Source organism: Scyliorhinus canicula, chromosome 11 (genome assembly GCF_902713615.1).
Source record: "Scyliorhinus canicula chromosome 11, sScyCan1.1, whole genome shotgun sequence".
Taxonomy (NCBI): domain Eukaryota; kingdom Metazoa; phylum Chordata; class Chondrichthyes; order Carcharhiniformes; family Scyliorhinidae; genus Scyliorhinus; species Scyliorhinus canicula.
The window spans coordinates 16,093,712-16,112,133 of record NC_052156.1 but is presented as its reverse complement, the minus strand read 5'-3'; the positions used below and the strand labels follow the sequence as shown (position 1 = coordinate 16,112,133).

Sequence of the window (18,422 nt, the reverse complement as noted above, 5' to 3'; positions counted from 1 at the left end):
CGACCTTGAACTGAATCAGGCAGAGCCTAGCACATGTTGTAGTTGAATTTACTCGACTCAGGGCTTCTGCCCATACCCCGTCCTCCATCTCCTCGCCGAGTTCCTCCACCCACTTGAGCTTCAGTTCCTCTGTCTGGGACTCGTCCCCTTTCACCCTTTCATGAGTTTTTGGTAAATATCCAAGACTTTCCCCTCTCCTACCTCTCCCCTGGAAACTACTTTATCCTGGATCCCATTTGGTGGGAGGCGTGGGAAGGATGGGACCTGTCTGCATATGAAGTCATGCACTTGCAAGTACCTAAAGTCATTCCCCCTTACTAGTCCAAATTTCTCCTCCCAGGCCTTCATGCTCGTGAAGCTCCCCCCCCCCCCCCCCCCCAGAACAAATTGCTCATCCTCCCCACCCCCGCCCGCCGCCATGCTCGGTATCCATCGTCCATGCTCCCGGGGGCAAATCGGTGGTTGTCGCATAATAGAGACCAGACCGATGCTCCCACCTCCCCTACATGTTTCCTCCACTGGCCCCAGATGCGCAGGGTTGCCGCCACTGCCAGCTGGTGGAGTACCTGGCTGGCGGGAGCGGTAGGGGAGCCGTGACCAGGGCTGCCAAACTGGTGCCCTGCACGAAGCCGCCTCCACTCGCCCCCAAATAGACCCTATACCCACCAACCAACTCCTTACCATAGCTATGTTGGCCGCCCAGTAGTAGTTGCTAAGGTTCGGCAGAGCCAGCACCCCCCCTCGCTACGGTTCCTCTCAAGCATCACTTTCTTCACCCGTGGGGACTTTCCCACCCAAAGCCCATAATCAAAATAAGCTTTATTCAAAGAACTTATTTAACATTTATATAAACACACAGCAAGAATTTTTTTATCAATTACAAACATAAAGACACTCCACAGCTACAGTAATCTATGTACAACACTTAATGTATTCCCCTTAACTGTTCCAATTCAAAAACAAAATCCCATAAAACAAAAACCCCTTTTCAAGGGCATGGCCCAGCACTCTGCATTCTGACTTGAATAAGACTGACTTTTCCTGAGATTCTGACCCAGTCTCACCAGCAGGTTTAAACCCTTCCTGAAAGCAAACTATATCTAAAGCCAGCACCAAGGTGATTTTTACTGGAACAGATATTTAAAATGAAACTAAAAAGACAGGCCAAAACACGTCTGTACTCTGTCTGAGTCCACAGCAGCCAAACGCGAAAGCGAAAGCAAAAACAGCACACAGAGCCACAGCCCAGCTCCACCCACACAATGACATCACTGAAGCCATGTGGTAAGACAAAAACCTTTCTTAAAGACACCCTCAAATGACAGGGCGTAAACATTCACCAACACCACTGGTATTCCTTCTAACACTCCCGTTACTGTAACATACCTCCATCATGCATCCGAATGAAACCGGACTCTTTTATTAATAAGGATCGCCACCTCCTGGGCCCTGCTGTCAAATCCTGAGTGGAAAATCTGGCTCACCCGAGCCTTTCGAAGCTGTGCCTGATTTTGCATGTGGGTTTCCTGGAGGAATGTCGCCCCCTCCCCCCGATCCCCTTTCCCACCCATAATAAACAAAGGCCTTAAACTGAGGAAAGATATCCCCACCCCCCGGCCTCCCAGCAATGACTTACTCAATAAAGAAAGATAATCTTAATAATAAAACAGAAGAGGAAACGACACCATCCAAACACCTCCACCATTAACCCAACTCAACACCTTAACAACATGAACAATAAAAACAACAAAATATTGGCATCGCAAACGACCAACTGCCCGTCCGCATCCCTCAAGCCGAGTCTAGACCACGATCTTTGATAAAATCCTCTGCCTGTTCAGGAGTTTTGAAATAGAAATGTTGTGAGTCAAACGTGACCTTTAATTTCACTGATTCTCTTTCGCTCTCCTCGATTAAACAGGATTGTCTTCACCTTATTGAAGACCGCCCATCGTTTCTCCAGATCCGTTCCAGTGCCATGGTAAATCTTTCCCCTGTTGCCGTCCAGGTTCAGGTTTTGCACTTTCTGGGCCCATTCCAGGACCCACTCCTTTCTCTGAAAACTACGAAACCGTATGATCGCCGCTCAAAGTGGCGGTTTCTGCCTCAAGGCCCTGTGTCCCCTGTCGAGCTCCGGCGCAGCAAATACCTCATCACCACTCATCGACTGTGAAAACTTTTCAACAAAGTATTCGGTCGGCCTTGCACTCTAAATTCTCTCGGGCAGGGGGCAGCACGGTGGCGCAGTGGTTAGCACTGGGACTACGGCTCTGAGGACCCGGGTTCGAATCCCGGTCCTGGGTCACTGTCCGTGTGGAGTTTGCACATTCTCCCCGTGTCTGCGTGGGTTTCACCCCCACAACCCAAAGCTGCGCAGGTTAGGTGGATTGGCCACGCTAAATTTCCCCTTAATTGGAAGAAAAAAATAATTGGGTACTCTAAATTTATAAAACACAACCTCCCTCAGGTAGACCCACCAGCCTCAGGTTCAAGCGCCTGGACCTATTTTCTAAATCATCCAGCTTTGCCTCGAGGCCTTTGTTCCTGTCTCTGACGATCACCATTTTGGCCTCCAAGGCTGGAAGTCTGGCTTCGTGCTGGGATAAGGCCTCCTCCATGTTTTTCAATTAATCCACCTACAGGCCAACCGCTTTAGTTGTTTTGCTCAGCTGCTCCCACCGTGGTTTTAATTGACACCTTCAATTCCTGACCGCGTTTCTTGAAGCGGTCATCCACTTCCTCACCAAATTTCTTTATTTCTCTGGCCACCTCCTCTGCCATCATGTTGAGGGTGTTGGGCAAGAACGCTTCCTCCGCCATCTTTGATGCCTCGTTGCCTGGGCTCGACGTTTGTAATTTCACCCCCGCCCCCTATTCGATGTCAATTTCGACATTGCACTCTTTGCTGTCGAATCCTCTGCCGGGCAAGTCCATTTTTGAAAAAAATTCTTCCGATCGGGTAGATGAGCTCAAAGTGGCCAGGGTGCGACTGAGCTGGGCTGACACAGTCACGGTTCAGCTCGTACTTACCTAAGTGAATATATTCACCTTATATGGAAATGTTTTCTCAAAAGTTTTTCTAAACAGACATGCTTACCCCAAAGAGGAAGAAAATACAGACCTACACACATGCCACAAACGTACACACACCACACACATGCATGCACACACATATATCTACACACATACATACAAACGCACACATACACATGCATACACGCACACAAACATACACACACATCACACACATATATACACAAACACATATATATAAATTCATATACATACACAGAGATACACACACACCACATACACATATATACACACACCACAGACACATACACACCATACACATACATAATCTTTATTAGTGTCACAAGCAGGCTTACATTAACACTGCAATGAAGTTACCGTGAAAAGCCCCTAGTCGCCACACTCCGGCGCCTGTTCGGGTACACTGAGGAGGAATTCAGAATGTCCAATTCACCTAACAGCACGTCTTTTGGGACTTACACACACACACATACATACACACACACACACACACACACACACCACACACACATACTTACACACATCACATGCACATACATACACACACCATACACACACACATACACACACACCACATGCACATACATACACACACGACACACACATACATACACACACCACACACAAACACCCCACACACATACATACACACACCACACACACATACATACACACACACCACACACACACGCATACATACACACACCACACACACATACATACACACACCACACACATACATACACACACCACATGCACATACATACATACACACACCACACACACACACACACCACACACACATACTTACACACACCACATGCACACATACACACATGCATAGACATACGCACAGACCACATGCATATATACACACAACACACATACATACACACACCACACACATACATACACCCCCCACACACATACATACACACACCACACACATACACACAACACTTACACACATGCATAGACATACGCACAAACCACATACATACATACACACACACATCACGCACATACACACACCTCACATACACATGTCACACACATACAGACACACCACACACACATACATACACACACCAAATCCACATAAAGACACACACCACACGCATACATACACACACCACACATACATACATACACACACACATATACACACACCACACACATATACACACACCACACACACATACACACACCACACATACATAAACACATCACATACACATACATACGCACACCACACACATACATACACACACATATACATGCAAGGCATTAAACATGTACCTAAGATATGGATCATAAGGAATAAATGTAAATCTTGTGTGAGACATGTCTGCACTGACAATGGGTGGTGACAATGTGTGTGAAATACAGAGGTAGCTGCCACAAGAGGGAGTTGAGCTTTCGAGTTGCAGAGAGGAGAAAGGTTCGGAAAGTCGGCTGGAAGGAGAAAGTGTGCAGCCCAACCCACCGCCGCACAGAGCCCGCCTCACGTTAGCCGAGCTGGACTCTTCCACAGCGGCCACGATCCACGCAGCTGCCCCGAGAGCAAGGAACCAGGTGAGGGCAGGAGGTCCAGCCCGCTGCCCGGGCACCCGGCGTTCATGTTAAATACAGCAGCCTGGTGCTGAAACCCTGAACAGTGGCTAATCCGGATCAATCTCTGCTCTTCCCCTTTCACCACACCTGTGGCGCAAGTTACCTGGACGGTTCCGGGACCCAGTCCATTTCCCGGATCGCTGAAAGCCAGGTGAGTCTGCCTCCTAACAAACTCCATCAAGATTGTGTCCCCTCCATTCCCCAAGATCCTCAAATGTTCTTGAAGTTGATTAGCAAGAAGGACCTGAATCAGGCAGAACGCTTACTTAAAAAGTTTACTGAGAATTCCATACATTCCCAAATCCTCAGGTTGTTACAGCCCCCCTCCCCCCAAAACCCTGTTTGAAGACGTTCACAGGGCGAGAGGTTGAAAGGTTTACATGGACGTTTGCCCAATTTAGCAAGGGCCAATTTTATTTTATTTTCCCTAATAGATCTGGTGTTAGTGAAAAAAGGTGAAGAGGGAGTGGGGACTGAAAACAACAATTTAAACATATGTTGGAAGCTCCTGGAGGATCTTGTTTTGCTTTGGTTTGGAATTACACAGCAAGAGAGCCATGAGGAGGTGAGAGGGAAATTCCAAGTTACAGTCAGCATTCAAGGAATGGACATAGAATCATAAAATCATAGCATTTACATTGCACAAGGAGGCCACGCCAATTTATCATGGCCAGTCCACCTAACCTGCACATCGTTGGATTGTGGGAGGAAATCGGATCACCCGGAGGAAACCCAGGCAGACACGGGGAGAATGCGCAGACTCCGCACAGTCACCCAAGGCTAGAATCGAACCTAGGTCCCTGCCCCTGTGAGGCAGCAGTGCTAACCACTGTGCCACCCGTAACGATCTGTAAATGACTTCCCTGGCAGCAATCTGTCTGTCATTTTTTTATCAATAGTCGCAGACTTTGATTCTCCTTCCTTCATGCCGGCGGGATGCTCCCAGATCGCTTTGGAGATTGCCGATTTGGCTGGGCACCAGATTCTCCGTCCTCTCTGGGAGCGGCGGTGAGCTGGACTCGCAACGGAGAATCCCACCCAAAGTCTCCAGAGGATATTCATGGCTGAATATCACAACAGGCCAGAGTCTGGTGGTTTTAAAGAGACAGGCCACCAAAAGGAAGAAAGAGTTCGGAACAGTATTGTTATTCCCAGTTTTTACTGATTTTTATTCTTTTGGGGCAGTTATCCCCAGATCTCCCCCTCCTTCCCTCTGGAAGAGTAATACTGATTGTCTTAATCTTTGCCAAAAAACGTGCGTCCTGTTTTACTGAAATGATGTGCGGGCATCCTACAAATAGATTCCTGGTGGTTTGTGTTGGTTTGTTTGAACAACATGTGACCCCTTTAGACCAGTGGCTATTTCTCACCCCTCTGCTTCTCTCCTGGTGAAAGTTTTAAAAAATAAATTTAAGAGTATCCAATTTGTTTTCCAATTAAAGGGCACTTTAGTGTTGCCAATCCACCTAACCTGCACATCTTTGGGTTGTGGGGGTGAAACCCACGCAGACACGGGGAGAATGTGCAAACTCCACACAGACAGTGACCCGGAGCCGGGATCGAACCTGCGACCTCGGCGTCGTGAGGCAGCAGTGCTTTTTGTTTTAAATTTAGAGTGCCCAATTCATTTTTTCCAATTAAGGGACAATTTAGCGTGGCCAATCCACTTAGCCTGCACATCTTTGGGTTGTGGGGGTGAAACCCACGCAGACACGGGGATAATGTGCAAACTCCACGCAGACAGTGACCCAGAGCCGGGATCGAACCTGGGACCTCGGCGCCGTGAGGCAACAGGGCTAACCCACTGCGCCACCGTGCTGTCCGCTCCTGGTGAAAGTTAATCTGAATTTCCAATTACACAGGGCTGCCTCGTGAGAATAAAACTCTGCGTGGCAGGATGATTTTTCTGTTCACATAACAACTGGAAATCTAGATCACAATTCACTCTGTTAACTCAAAGAGTAAAGGAAATATCTTGTGTAACTCTTTAATAGCTAGGGTGGTATGTGGCAATGATTTGGAAAAAGATAACCATGTGAGTGAGCTTCTTTCCTCTGTTGTATTTATAATTGAACTGTTAGCAAATTTATGCTTTTTCCTGCTACTGTCAGTTAGTGGGATATTTAAAGTCTTTTTATTGCAGCAGTGGTTGGTTATGAGGTGTGTGGTTTGTTCCTTTAACCCATCCCGGGAATTCTAGTTCTATTTTAGTCCAAATCCAGGCATGACGAGCAGATGTTACACAATTGTGCAATACTGTACATTTCACAAACTGGCATGCTGCAGTGGTGACTACATATTTTTACACTCTGTTTGTGTGCATCTGCCTGCTGAGGAGATATGCCTATGTTTTCTGTCTTTTCCTGCCAAGTTTCTTTCCTGTCCTGTGAGATTTAATTCCATGTTAGTATGCAGCTCCACAGCCCGCTGTTCTCTCGGGCGGGACTTCCTCCCAGGCTGGGGTGCAAGTTCCAACCTGAAATAATTAAGGCTGCTCCCAGCATAAAATGGCTGTGGAGCAGCTGACTTTTGGGGGTGGAGGGGGGGGGGGGGGGGGGGGGGGGGGGGGGTGCGTTGGTGGAGGGCTGACTACCAACTTTTCAGCCAGGGGTGAGGAGCAGAAGGGAATATGGTGCCTCATAAAATCCAACCCCTTGAATTTCTCAATGACCAATGCCAAGAATTGCGCAACAAAATTTCATATTTTGAGACTTTTACTGTAACAAACTAAAATCACCATCGACTAAACATTACTTAGTAGGCAACTCATAGCTTGCCATGTTCATCCATCACACCACATTCTCAGCAGACATCGTCTTATGCATAATGTTCTAAGCTTCTGGAAGTTTTAACCTGGTGTTGGTCGCTACGTTGAAGATTTGGAGACAATTTCGGCAGCATTTTAAATTAGAAGCGGTGTTGAAGTTGATGTCGATGTGCGCAAACCAGATGTTCCAACTGGCAAGATTAGATGCTAAGTTTAGGGGCTGGGAGGACAAGGGGATGAAAGGAATGAGAGATTTGCATTTGGAGGGGCGGTTTGCGAGCTTGGAGGAGTAGTCAGAGAAGCTTGGGCTCACGCAGTCCGAATCTTTGAGGTTTACGCAGGTTCGTGACTTTGCGAGGAAGAGTTTTCCGATGTTTTTGGTAGTGCCGCCATCGTCGATGCTGGAGAGGGTTCTGCCGTTTGCGGAGACGGAGGGGAAGAGGGTTCTGTTGCTTGCGGGGACGGAGGGGCAGAGTACTTTGGGAATATACAGGAGGATCTTGGAGGAGTATACTGTATCACTAGGGGGGGGGGTTAAAGTTAAGTGGGAGGAGGAGTTGGGGTGGAATTGGAGAAAGAGATGTGGTGTCAAAAGCCTCAAAGGGTGAATGCCAAATTTTTGTCTGCGAGCTTTGGGTTTATACAGTTATAGGTGGTACACGGGGTGCATTGAATGAGGTCTAGGATGAGTCAGCTGTTTATGAGAGTGGAGGTCAAGTGTGAGAGGTGTGGCTGGAGCCCGGCCAGCCATGCATACATGTTCTGGTCACATCCTGGGCTGGCGAGGTTTTGGGTCTCCTTCTTCAGCATCATGTTGCCAATTCTAAACATTGATTTGGAGCCCAGTCCCTGAGGGGCCATATTCGGGGTGTCAGGCCTGCAGACTGGCACAGGAGCGGATGCCGAGCCTTCGCTACGCTGATTGCTCGCATGCGGGTTCTGTTGGGGTGGAGGTCAGCTTCTCCACCCTGTGCCTCAGTGTGGCTGGGGGACCTCATGGCGATTTTACACCTCGAGAAAGTCAAGTCCACCATGAGGGGGGGGGAGCCGATTGAGCTGAAAGATGGCTGCCATTTAGTTTGTACTTTAGAGGGCTGGTCACCGTCAGCTATTGGGGAGGGCGGGGTCAGGGTTTTTGGTGGCGGGGGAGGGGTGGCGACACTGTTTTCTTCGTTGTTTTTCTGTTTTATTGTCATGTATTTATCAAAAAGGTGAAATAAAAATATTTTAAAAAGTGTATTAGAATTAGTAAACACGTTGTTGGATTTCAAATTATCATGCAGTGAACCGTTATATATAGCTGTGGTTTTTGTTGACAGTTTACTTTCTATGTGGATCTCCATGTTTTAGGGGCTGGCTTAGCTATAGGGGCTGGTTTAGCTCACTGGGCTAAATCGCTGGCTTTTAAAGCAGACCAAGCAGGCCAGCAGCACGGTTCAATTCCCGTACCAGCCTCCCCGGACAGGCGCCGGAATGTGGAGACTAGGGGCTTTTCACAGTAACTTCATTGAAGCCTACTCGTGACAATAAGCCATTTTCATTTCATTTCATTTGCTGATCCTTGCTTGAATGGCCCTGTTCCCCTGTCTTGATGGAAAAATGGGCTGAGGGAAACCAGGGACTGCACATCCTTCCTAGCTGGGACTGACAGGAGCCAGCCTGCAATGCATTTTTTTTTTTAAATTTAGAGTACCCAATTATTTTTTCCAATTAAGGGGCAATTTAGCGTGGCCAATCCACCTATCCTGCACATCTTTTTGGGTTGTGGGGGTGAAACCCACGCAGGCACGGGGAGAATGTGCAAACTCCTCACGGACAGTGACCCAGGGCCGGGATTCGAACCCGGGTCCTCAGCGCCGTAGGCAGCAATGCTAACCACTGTGCCACCGTGCTGCCCCAGCCTGCAATGCAAACAGGTTTAACTGCTTTGGCTGCAGGTAAACCCTGGAGAGAGAGTAAATATGAAACTAGGGCGAGTCTTTCTGCTGACTTGACCATTTTCCTTTCGAATTCTTGGAGCAGACTTTTCCAAATCTCTGCCATCCTCCAGTCCTGCCCTCTTATTTATTCTTTTCACGGGATGTAGGCGTTGCTGGCAAGTACAGCATTTACTGCCTCTCCCTAATAGGGTCGCCAACCCTCCAGGATTGGCCTGGAGTCTCCAGTCATTGAAGGTCAATCGCCAGGACACTGCTGTGTGCAGCCCGGGATAGAAATCATCGGGACGTTAATAAAGATGGCGGCGCGGTAGCGCAGTGGTTAGCACTATTGCTCCACAGTGTCAAGGACCCGGGTTCGATTACACACTTAGGTAGGGTGCCCTTTCAGGGGCCAGTGTAGACTTTATGGGCCGAGTGGCCCCCTTCTGCACTGTAAATTCTATAATTCTATGACTGATTTGGCACATTCTCTTCAGTTACAAAAATATTAAAAATTGGGTGAGGTGGCGGGGGGGGGGGGGGGGGGGGGGGGGGTGTTGCGGGGACAGGCTGTTTGGCTGACAGTCAAACACATCCAATTGGTTAATGAGTCTTTTTGGCGTTGGAAGGCAATATGCCAATATGCCACAAGGATGGATGTGTTGTCCGACTTAATGGCTGGATCATGGGGGCAAGTCATGTGATGATGTGATGAAACCTCCAGGAATACGCGTAATCACAGTTGGCAACCCCCAGTTGGCCTTGATAAAGCGGCGGTGAGCTGCCTTCTTGAACCGCTGCTGTCCGTGTGGCGTAGGTACACCCACGGTGCTGTTAGGAAGTGCGTCATAATTCCTCCGCAGCGTGCCATCAGCTGCCTCGGCCCTAAGCTCCGGTAGTCCCTCGGTAAACTCCTCTTCCCCCCCTCCCCCATCCACATTCTCATCCCATCCGTGTCTCCCTTAAAGCACAAATGGAGCAAGACCGCGGGACAACATTCAGGCTTGGGCTGCTCAGTGACAAGCAACATTTGCGCTACCGAAGTGCGAGCCAATGAACATCCCCAACAAGGGAGAATCCAACCATTTCCAAAGACACTCAATGGTGTTAACATTGTTCAATCTCTCATTATCAACATCCTGGGGGTTATCATTGACTAGAGTCTGATCTAGTCCAGCTGTATGTATTGAGCTCAAAGGGATAATGCAAAGGAGTTAGGAGAGCAAATACGTAAACACATTTCTGAGTGCAAAAACAATAGGGCAGTAATAGTTTGGGACTTTGACAGCCCTGATAGCAACTGGAATATAGACAGTGTGAAGGGCATAAAATTCTTGAACTGAATTCAAGAGAACTTTTTCAGCCAGCCCGTAATAAGCCCAGTGAGAGGGGGTGCAATTCCACGTTTAGCCTGAGGAAGCACGCTAGCACAAGTGGCTAACACTGTGGCTTCACAGCGCCAGGGTCCCAGGTTCAATTCCCGGCTTGGGTCGCTGTCTGTGCGGAGTCTGCACTTTCTGTCCGTGTGCGGTGGGTTTCCTCCGGGTGCTCCGGTTTCCTCCCACAGTCCAAAGACGTGCAGGCTAGGTGGATTGGCCATGATAAATTGCTCTTAGTGTCCAAAAAATGTTAGGAGGGGTTATTATTGGGTTCCGGGTGTAGGGTGGAAGTGAGGGGTAAGTGGGTCGGTGCAGACTCAATGGACCGAATGGCCTCCTTCTGCACTGTATGTTTCTATGTTCTAACTGAAGCTGGGCAAGTGGATAAAGTAGCAGGTGGGACCATTTGGGAGCTAGTGTCCATGATGGAGTTAGATTGAGCATCATTATGGAAAAGGACAAAGATAGAACAGGAGAAAACTTCTAATGACAAAGTTTGCAAAAACGTCAGAGGTGAACGCCGGATGTTGACCGGATACAGCTAATAGAAAGCAAAACAGCATCAAATCAGTGTGAGGCATTCAAAAGCAAGATTCTACAGGCACAGTGTAGGCATATCCCAAAAATGAAAAAAAGGTGGAACTGCCAGATCTGGAGCCCTTTGGTTAAGGTAAAGCAGGAAAAGAAAGCTAGCTTGTAACAGTCACAAATAGTTTAATACTATAGAAAACCTAGGGGAGCTTGAAAGTGCAGGGGTGAAATAAAAGAGGAAATTAGGACCAAAGCAAGGATACAAAATAATTGGTAGGTAAAATCAAAGAAAGCTCAAAGATGTTTCACCAGTACAGTAAGAGCAAGCGAATAACTAAGGAAAAGGTGGGCTTATCAGAGATGTACAGGGTAACTGGTGCATTTATGCAGAAAATATGGGCAGGGTTCTCAATGAACACTTTGGGCAGGATTCTCCGACCCCTTGCCGGTTCGGAGACTCGCCGGGGGTCGGCAAAAATCCCGCCCCCGCTGTCCTCCAAATTCTCCGGCCCTCCTAAAGTCGGCGAGGCGTGAATCATGCCGCCCGCCTCGGAGAATGGCGGCGATCGGCGCAACTCAATGGGCCCCAGGGCTGCCCAAATTCTCCGGCTCGCGATGGGCCGAAGTCCTGCTGGCTTTTTGCCGGTCTCGTTGGCGTGGATCAGACTAGGTCCCTGACCGGCGGGACCTGGCGGCGTGGGCGGGCTCCAGGGTCCTGGGGCCGCGATCGGGGCCCACCGATCCGTGGGCGGGCCTATGCCGTGGGGGCACTCTTCCTACGCGTCGGCCGTGTCAGCCTCCGCGATGGCCACCACGTAGGTGAAAACCCCCCCGCGCATGCGCGGGGATGACGTCAGCAGCTGCTGACGCTCCCGCGCATATGCGGACTCTCGCCAGCCGGCTGAGTCCCTTCGGCCCCGGCTGGCGTGGCGCCAAAGGCCTTCCACGCCAGCCGGCGGGTCGCAAACCACTCCGGCGCCAGCCTAGCCCTTGAAGGTGCGGAAGATTCCGCACCTTTGGGGTGGGCCGACGCCGGAGTGGTTCACACCACTCCATGCCGCCGGGAACCCCCACCCCGCCGGGTACGGGAGAATCCCGCCCTTTGTCTCTGGCTTTATTAAGGAGAGATGATGCAGACATTCTAGTTAAAGGGGAGGAGTATGAAATTTTAGATATAATCAGCATTATGAGGGAGGAAGTACTGGAGGGACTGACATGCTTGAAAGTGGATAAATCTCCAGGGCTGGATGGATTGCATCCCAGGCTGTTGAAGGAAGCCATGAAGGAAATAACAGACGCTCTGCAGATCATTTTCCAACCCTCACTCGATACTGGTGAGGTACTAGAGTATTTGAGGTCTGTTAAAGTTGTACCGTTATTTAAAAAGGGGGCAAGGGATAGGCCTGAAAATTTATAGGCCACTCAGTCTGACTTTATGTTGGAATTAATTCTGAGAGACAGGATAAAATGGCATTTAGAAAGGAGAGTCAGCATGGTTTTAGTTTGTGGAAGATTGTGCCTTACTCATTTCATCATGTTTTTTGAGGAAGTAACAAAAGAGGATTGACGAGGGAGGTGCAGTGAATGTTGTCTATATGGTTTTTAATAAGACTTGTGACAAGGTTCACATGGCAGACGAGTCAGAAAAGTAAAAGCCCATGGGATACAGGGAAAAGTGGCAAGTTGGATCCAATTGGTTCCGCGATGGGAAACAAAGGATAATGATTGATAGATCTTTTATCGAATGGAAAATGGTTTCCAGTGACATTCCACATAGCTCAGTGATTTGATTTGATTTATTATTGTCACATGTATTAGTATACAGTGAAAAGTATTGTTCTTGCATGCTGTACAAACAATGCATACCGTACATAGGGAAGGAAGGAGGGACTGCAGAATATAATGTTACAGTTATAGTAAGGTGCAGAGAAAAGATCAACTTAATACGAGGTAGGTCCATTCAAAAGTCTGATGGCAGTAGGGAAGAAGCTGTTCTTGAGTGGGTTGGCACGTGACCTCAAACTTTGGTATCTTATTCATGGCTGAAGAAGGTGGAAGAGAGTATGTCCGGGGAGCGTGGGGTCCTTAATTATGCTGGCTGCCTTTCCGAGGCAGCGGGAATTATAGATCGAGTCAATGGATGGGAGGCTGGTTTGCGTGATGGACTGGGCTACATTCACGACCTTTTCTGGTTTCCTGAGGTCTTGGGCAGAGCAGGCTCCATACCAAGCTGTGATACAAGCAGAAAGAATGCTTTCTATGGTGCATCTGTAGAAGTTGGTGAGGGTCGTAGCTGACATGCCAAATTTCCTTAGTCTTCTGAGAAAGTAGAATCGTTGGTGGGCTTTCCTGACTATATTGTCGGCATGGGGGGACCAGTGTTAGGACCTCTGCTGTTTTCTGTACACGTTAATGATTTGGACGATCGTGGGAGGTGCGATTTGGAAATTTGCAGATGACACAAAAAAGACTGTGTAGTTGATGATGAAGAAAAAAGCTGTTGTACCCAGAATTATATCAATGCTTTGTTTGAGTGGGCAGGCAAGGGGCAAATAAAATTCAATCCGGAGACGTCTGAGGTAACGCATAGAATCTTATAGTGCAGAAGGAGGCCATTTGGCCCATCGAGTCTGCACCAACCCTTCGAAAGAGCACCTTACCCAAACCCGGTCCCTGCCTCATCCCTGCAACCCCACCTAACCTTTTGGACACTAAGGGGCAATTTAGCATGGCCAAATCCACCTAACCTTCACATATTTGGGCTGTGGAAGGAAACCGGATTATGTTGTATGTCCCGGAAAAGGTGGATTAATTAACAAGTATCACAGCCATCATCACTGCTGTTGACCAATCCACAGAAGTCAAGACTTGGAGCAAGGATAGTGCTAGGTAGGGTGTCAACTTCGCATCAGCAAAATTGGTCCGGCAATTTCTGTACCTTCTCAATCGGAGTACTCGGTTTTTTTTTACTCTTTCACAGGATGTGGGTATGCTGGCTAAGCCTGAATTTATTTCCGATGTCTAATTGTCCCTGAGAATGTGGTGGCCATCTCCTTGAACTGCTGCAGTCCCTCTGGAGAAGCACTCTCACATTGCAGTGTTAGGGAAATAAAGGTTTTAAGGGATTTATATTTGTATTGGTATACATTAGAAATAAGGGCTGGGATTCTTCGTCTGTTAATGGCAGCGGAATTCTCGGGTCCCATTGCAGTGAGTGAGAGATTTGGCTTGCAGCTATAGCGGAGCAGGCTCGCAAAGGGGAATCCATGTACTTGCAATGGAGAATCCTGGTGCTTGTAATGGAGAATCCTGGTGCTTGTAATGGAGAATCCTGGTGCGTGTAATGGAGAATCCTGGTGCTTGTAATGGAGAATCCTGGTGCTTGTAATGGAGAATCCTGGTGCGTGTAATGGAGAATCCTGGTGCTTGTAATGGAGAATCCTGGTGCTTGTAATGGAGAATCCTGGTGCTTGTAATGGAGAATCCTGGTGCTTGTAATGGAGAATCCTGGTGCTTGCAATGGAGAATCCTGGTGCTTGTAATGGAGAATCCTGGTGCTCGTAATGGAGAATCCTGGTGCTTGTAATGGAGAACCTTGGTGCAAGTATAGTTTTAAGTGTGTTTAATGTTTTGTGCCTGGAAGCAAAAGCTAGGGAATATGCAGTAAAAGGGAGGATATGATAGAGATAGAATGAGATCTTGGAATACGTGTCCACAGGTCCCTGAAGGTGGCAAGACAGGTGATGAGATGATTTTAAAAAAATATGGACTGCGTTATTTTATTGGATGAGGTATTGAATACAAAAGCAGGGATGCAATGTTTAGAATCCATAGAATCCTTTCAATGTAGTGAAGGAGGCCATTTGGCCCATCGGGTCTGCACCGATCCTCTGATAGAACGCGCTACCTAGGCCCCCTTGCAATCTCCACAACCCTGTAACCCCAACTAACCCCCAACTAAGCAGCAATTTTAGCATAGCTAATCCACCTAACCTGCACATCTTTGGACTGAGGGAGGAAACCGGAGCACCCGGAGGAAACCCACGCAGACACGGGGAGAACGTGCACACTCCACACAGACAGTGACCCAAGCCGGAATTGAATCTGGGTCCCTGATGCAGTGAGGCAGAAGAGCTAACCATCATGCCACCCTATGAACTGTGTAAAATGCTGGTTGGGCCACAGCTAAAGTTTTATTTTTGTTTGTTTCAAAAATTTTTTTTTTTCTCTTTTTTAAAAATAAATTTAGAGAACCCAATTCTTTTTTTTTCCAAATAGAATAGAATAGTACAGCATAGAACAAGCCCTTCGGCCCTCGATGTTGTGCCGAGCAATGATCACCCTACTCAAGCCCACGTATCCACCCTATACCCGTAACCCAACAACTCCCCCCCCTTAACCTTACTATTAGGACACTACGGGCAATTTAGCATGGCCAATCCACCTAACCCGCACATCTTTGGACTGTGGGAGGAAACCGGAGCACCCGGAGGAAAGCCACGCACACACGGGGAGGACGTGCAGACTCCACACAGACAGTGACCCAGCCGGGAATCGAACCTGGGACCCTGGTGCTGTGAAGCATTTATGCTAACCACCATGCTACCTTCCTGCCCCTATTAAGGGGCAAATAAGGGGCTATTTAGCGTGGCCAATTCACCTAACCTGCACATCTTTGGGTTGTGGGGGTGAAACCCACGCAGACACGGGGAGAATGTGCAAACTCCACACGGACAGTGACCCAGGGCCGGGATTCAAACCCGGGTCCTCAGCGCCTCAGAAAGGACTAAAATTACTCTGGAGAGAAGATTTTTAAAGACTGTGGCCAGGGCTTGAAAAATGCAGCTATGAGGAGAGATTGGATCGGCAAAGGTTTACCTTAGAACAGAGGAGGAGGCTAAGAGGTGACTGAATTGAGGTGTACAAAATTAGGAGGGGCTTAAAGGAAAGAATTGTTTTCCCCTAGCTGTGGGGGCAATTACCAGGGGGCACAGATTTAAGGTGATTGGTAGAAGGATGAGAAAGACAAGAGGAGAACCTTTTTCACCCAGAGGATGGTGGGCCTGGAATTCATTGCCCGAATTGATGCTTCGAGCTGAAATGCGCAACACATTTAAAAGGTACCGGGATCTGCATCTTAATTGCTGTAACTTGCAAACCAATGGACCAGGCGCTGGAAAGTGGCTGGAATCTTTTTTCTCTCTCTCTTTTTATCGACTGGTGCAGACATAGAGGGCAAGATTCTCCGCAAATGCGGAGAATCATATAGGCTGCCGTGGGACAGGCCGTAACCCACGGCAGCCTTCACGCCCACTTCCGGGGCTGATTCTCCCCCCCGGGCGGGGCTAGGAGCGCGGCCCCATGCATCACGGTCGTCAAGGCCGCACGTCAAGCGTCACACCGGCTGACGCGGCCAATGACGTTGGCCGCGCATGTGCAAGTTGGACAACGCCAACCCGCGCATGCGCAGTTGGCGTCTTTTCCCTCAGCCGCCCCGCAAGACGTGACGGCTTGATCTTGCGGGACGGCGGAGGGAAAAGAGTGCGTCCGTTACGGACCCAGGCCCGCGATCGGTGGGCACCGATCGCGGGCCTATGCCCCCCTTGGCACGGCCGTGGTACTGCTGTGCCAATCGGGCCCCCAGATGCTCCAAACGGGCATCTGTCGCCTGTTTCATGACGGCAGTGAGCAGGTGTGTTTGCTGCCATGTTGAAACGGGCGTGAAGGCCCGGCGGCTCGGCCCATCGGCCTCGGAGAATCGGCAATCGCCGTAAAAAATGGCGAGCGGCGATTTGTGGCGTGGGTCGGGCGTGTGGGGGGGGGAGGGGGGAGAATAGCGGAAGGGCGTGAAAAATGTCGGGAGGCCCTCCCGCTATTCTCCCACCCGGCGTGGGGGGGCGGAGAATCGCGCCCGATGTGTTAAAGTGCCTCTTTCTGTGTCATAACATTTCCAGGGTTCTATAGAAATACTGTGGCTACAAGAGCAGGTCAGAGGCCAAGAGTCGTTTGGCGAGTAACTCACCTCCTGACTCCCCACAGCTTGCCCACTATCTACAAGCCACAAATCAGGAGTATGATGGTATACTCTCCACTTGCCCCGACGAGTGCATTTCCAATAGTACCAACGAATCGTAACGCCATCCAGCCCCCTTGATTGACACCCCATCCACCACCTTCAACATTCATGCACATTGCCGGTGGTGTGCACTGTGCCCAGGATGCACTGCAGCCACTCGCCGAGTCGCCTTTGACAGCACCTTCCAAACCTGCGACCGATAGCACCTCGAAGGGCAAATGCAACACCACCGCCTCTAATCAACACACCATCGAGACGTGAATATATATTGCTGTTCCTTCACTGTCACTGGGTCAAAATTCTGCAACTCCCTTCCTAGCAGCACCTAGGCCACATAGCCTGCAGTGTTTCATGAAGGCAGATCACCAGTGCCTCCTCATGGACAATTAGGGATGGGTAATAAAAATATTGGCCTAACCAGCGACGGCTACATCCCATGAAAGAATAAGAATAAACTGTAATTTTCTTTCTCTTCAGTTAATTATCCAATTCCCTCTTGAATGCCATGATTGAATCGGCCTCCACCACACCTGTAGATAGTGCATCGCAGGTCCTAACAACCCTCTGCACAGTAAAGCTTTTCCTCATGTCACCTCTTGCTCGTTTGCCAATCATCCCAAATTGGTGTCCTCGGCTTCTTGACCCTTTCATCAGTGGAAACAGCCTCTCCCCATCCACTCTGTCCAGGTCAGAGAATTTACAGTGCAGAAGGAGGCCATTCGGCCCATCGAATCTGCACCGGCCCTTGGAAAGGGCACCTCACTTAAGCCCACTCCTCCACCCTATCCCCGTAACCCCACCTAACCTTTTGGACACAAAGGGCAATTTAGCATGGCCAGTCCACCTAACCTGCACATCTTTGGACTGTGGGAGGAAACCGGAGCACCCGGAGGAAACCCACGCACACACGGGGAGGATGTGCAGACTCCGCACAGACATTGACCCAGGCCGGGAATCGAACCTGGGACCCTGGAGCTGTGAAGCAACTGTGCTGTACTGACCCCCGCCCCCCCCCCATCCCTCATGATCTTAAAAAAAACACCGCCTTCAAATTTCCTCCAAACGCTCTTCCCTCGAAGCGA

General features: G+C 49.1%; 1 protein-coding gene across 1 annotated transcript in view; it reads left to right on the top strand.

The window, feature by feature from the left end:
- Window positions 1-4,512: 4,512 nt before the first annotated feature.
- mst1rb (macrophage stimulating 1 receptor b) overlaps window positions 4,513-18,422 on the top strand; it is a 156,021-nt gene continuing 142,111 nt past the window's right edge. Inside the window, exon 1 of the mRNA XM_038812334.1 lies at window positions 4,513-4,819. The gene's annotated coding sequence lies outside the window, so the exon portion shown is untranslated. The remainder of the gene's footprint in view (window positions 4,820-18,422) is intronic.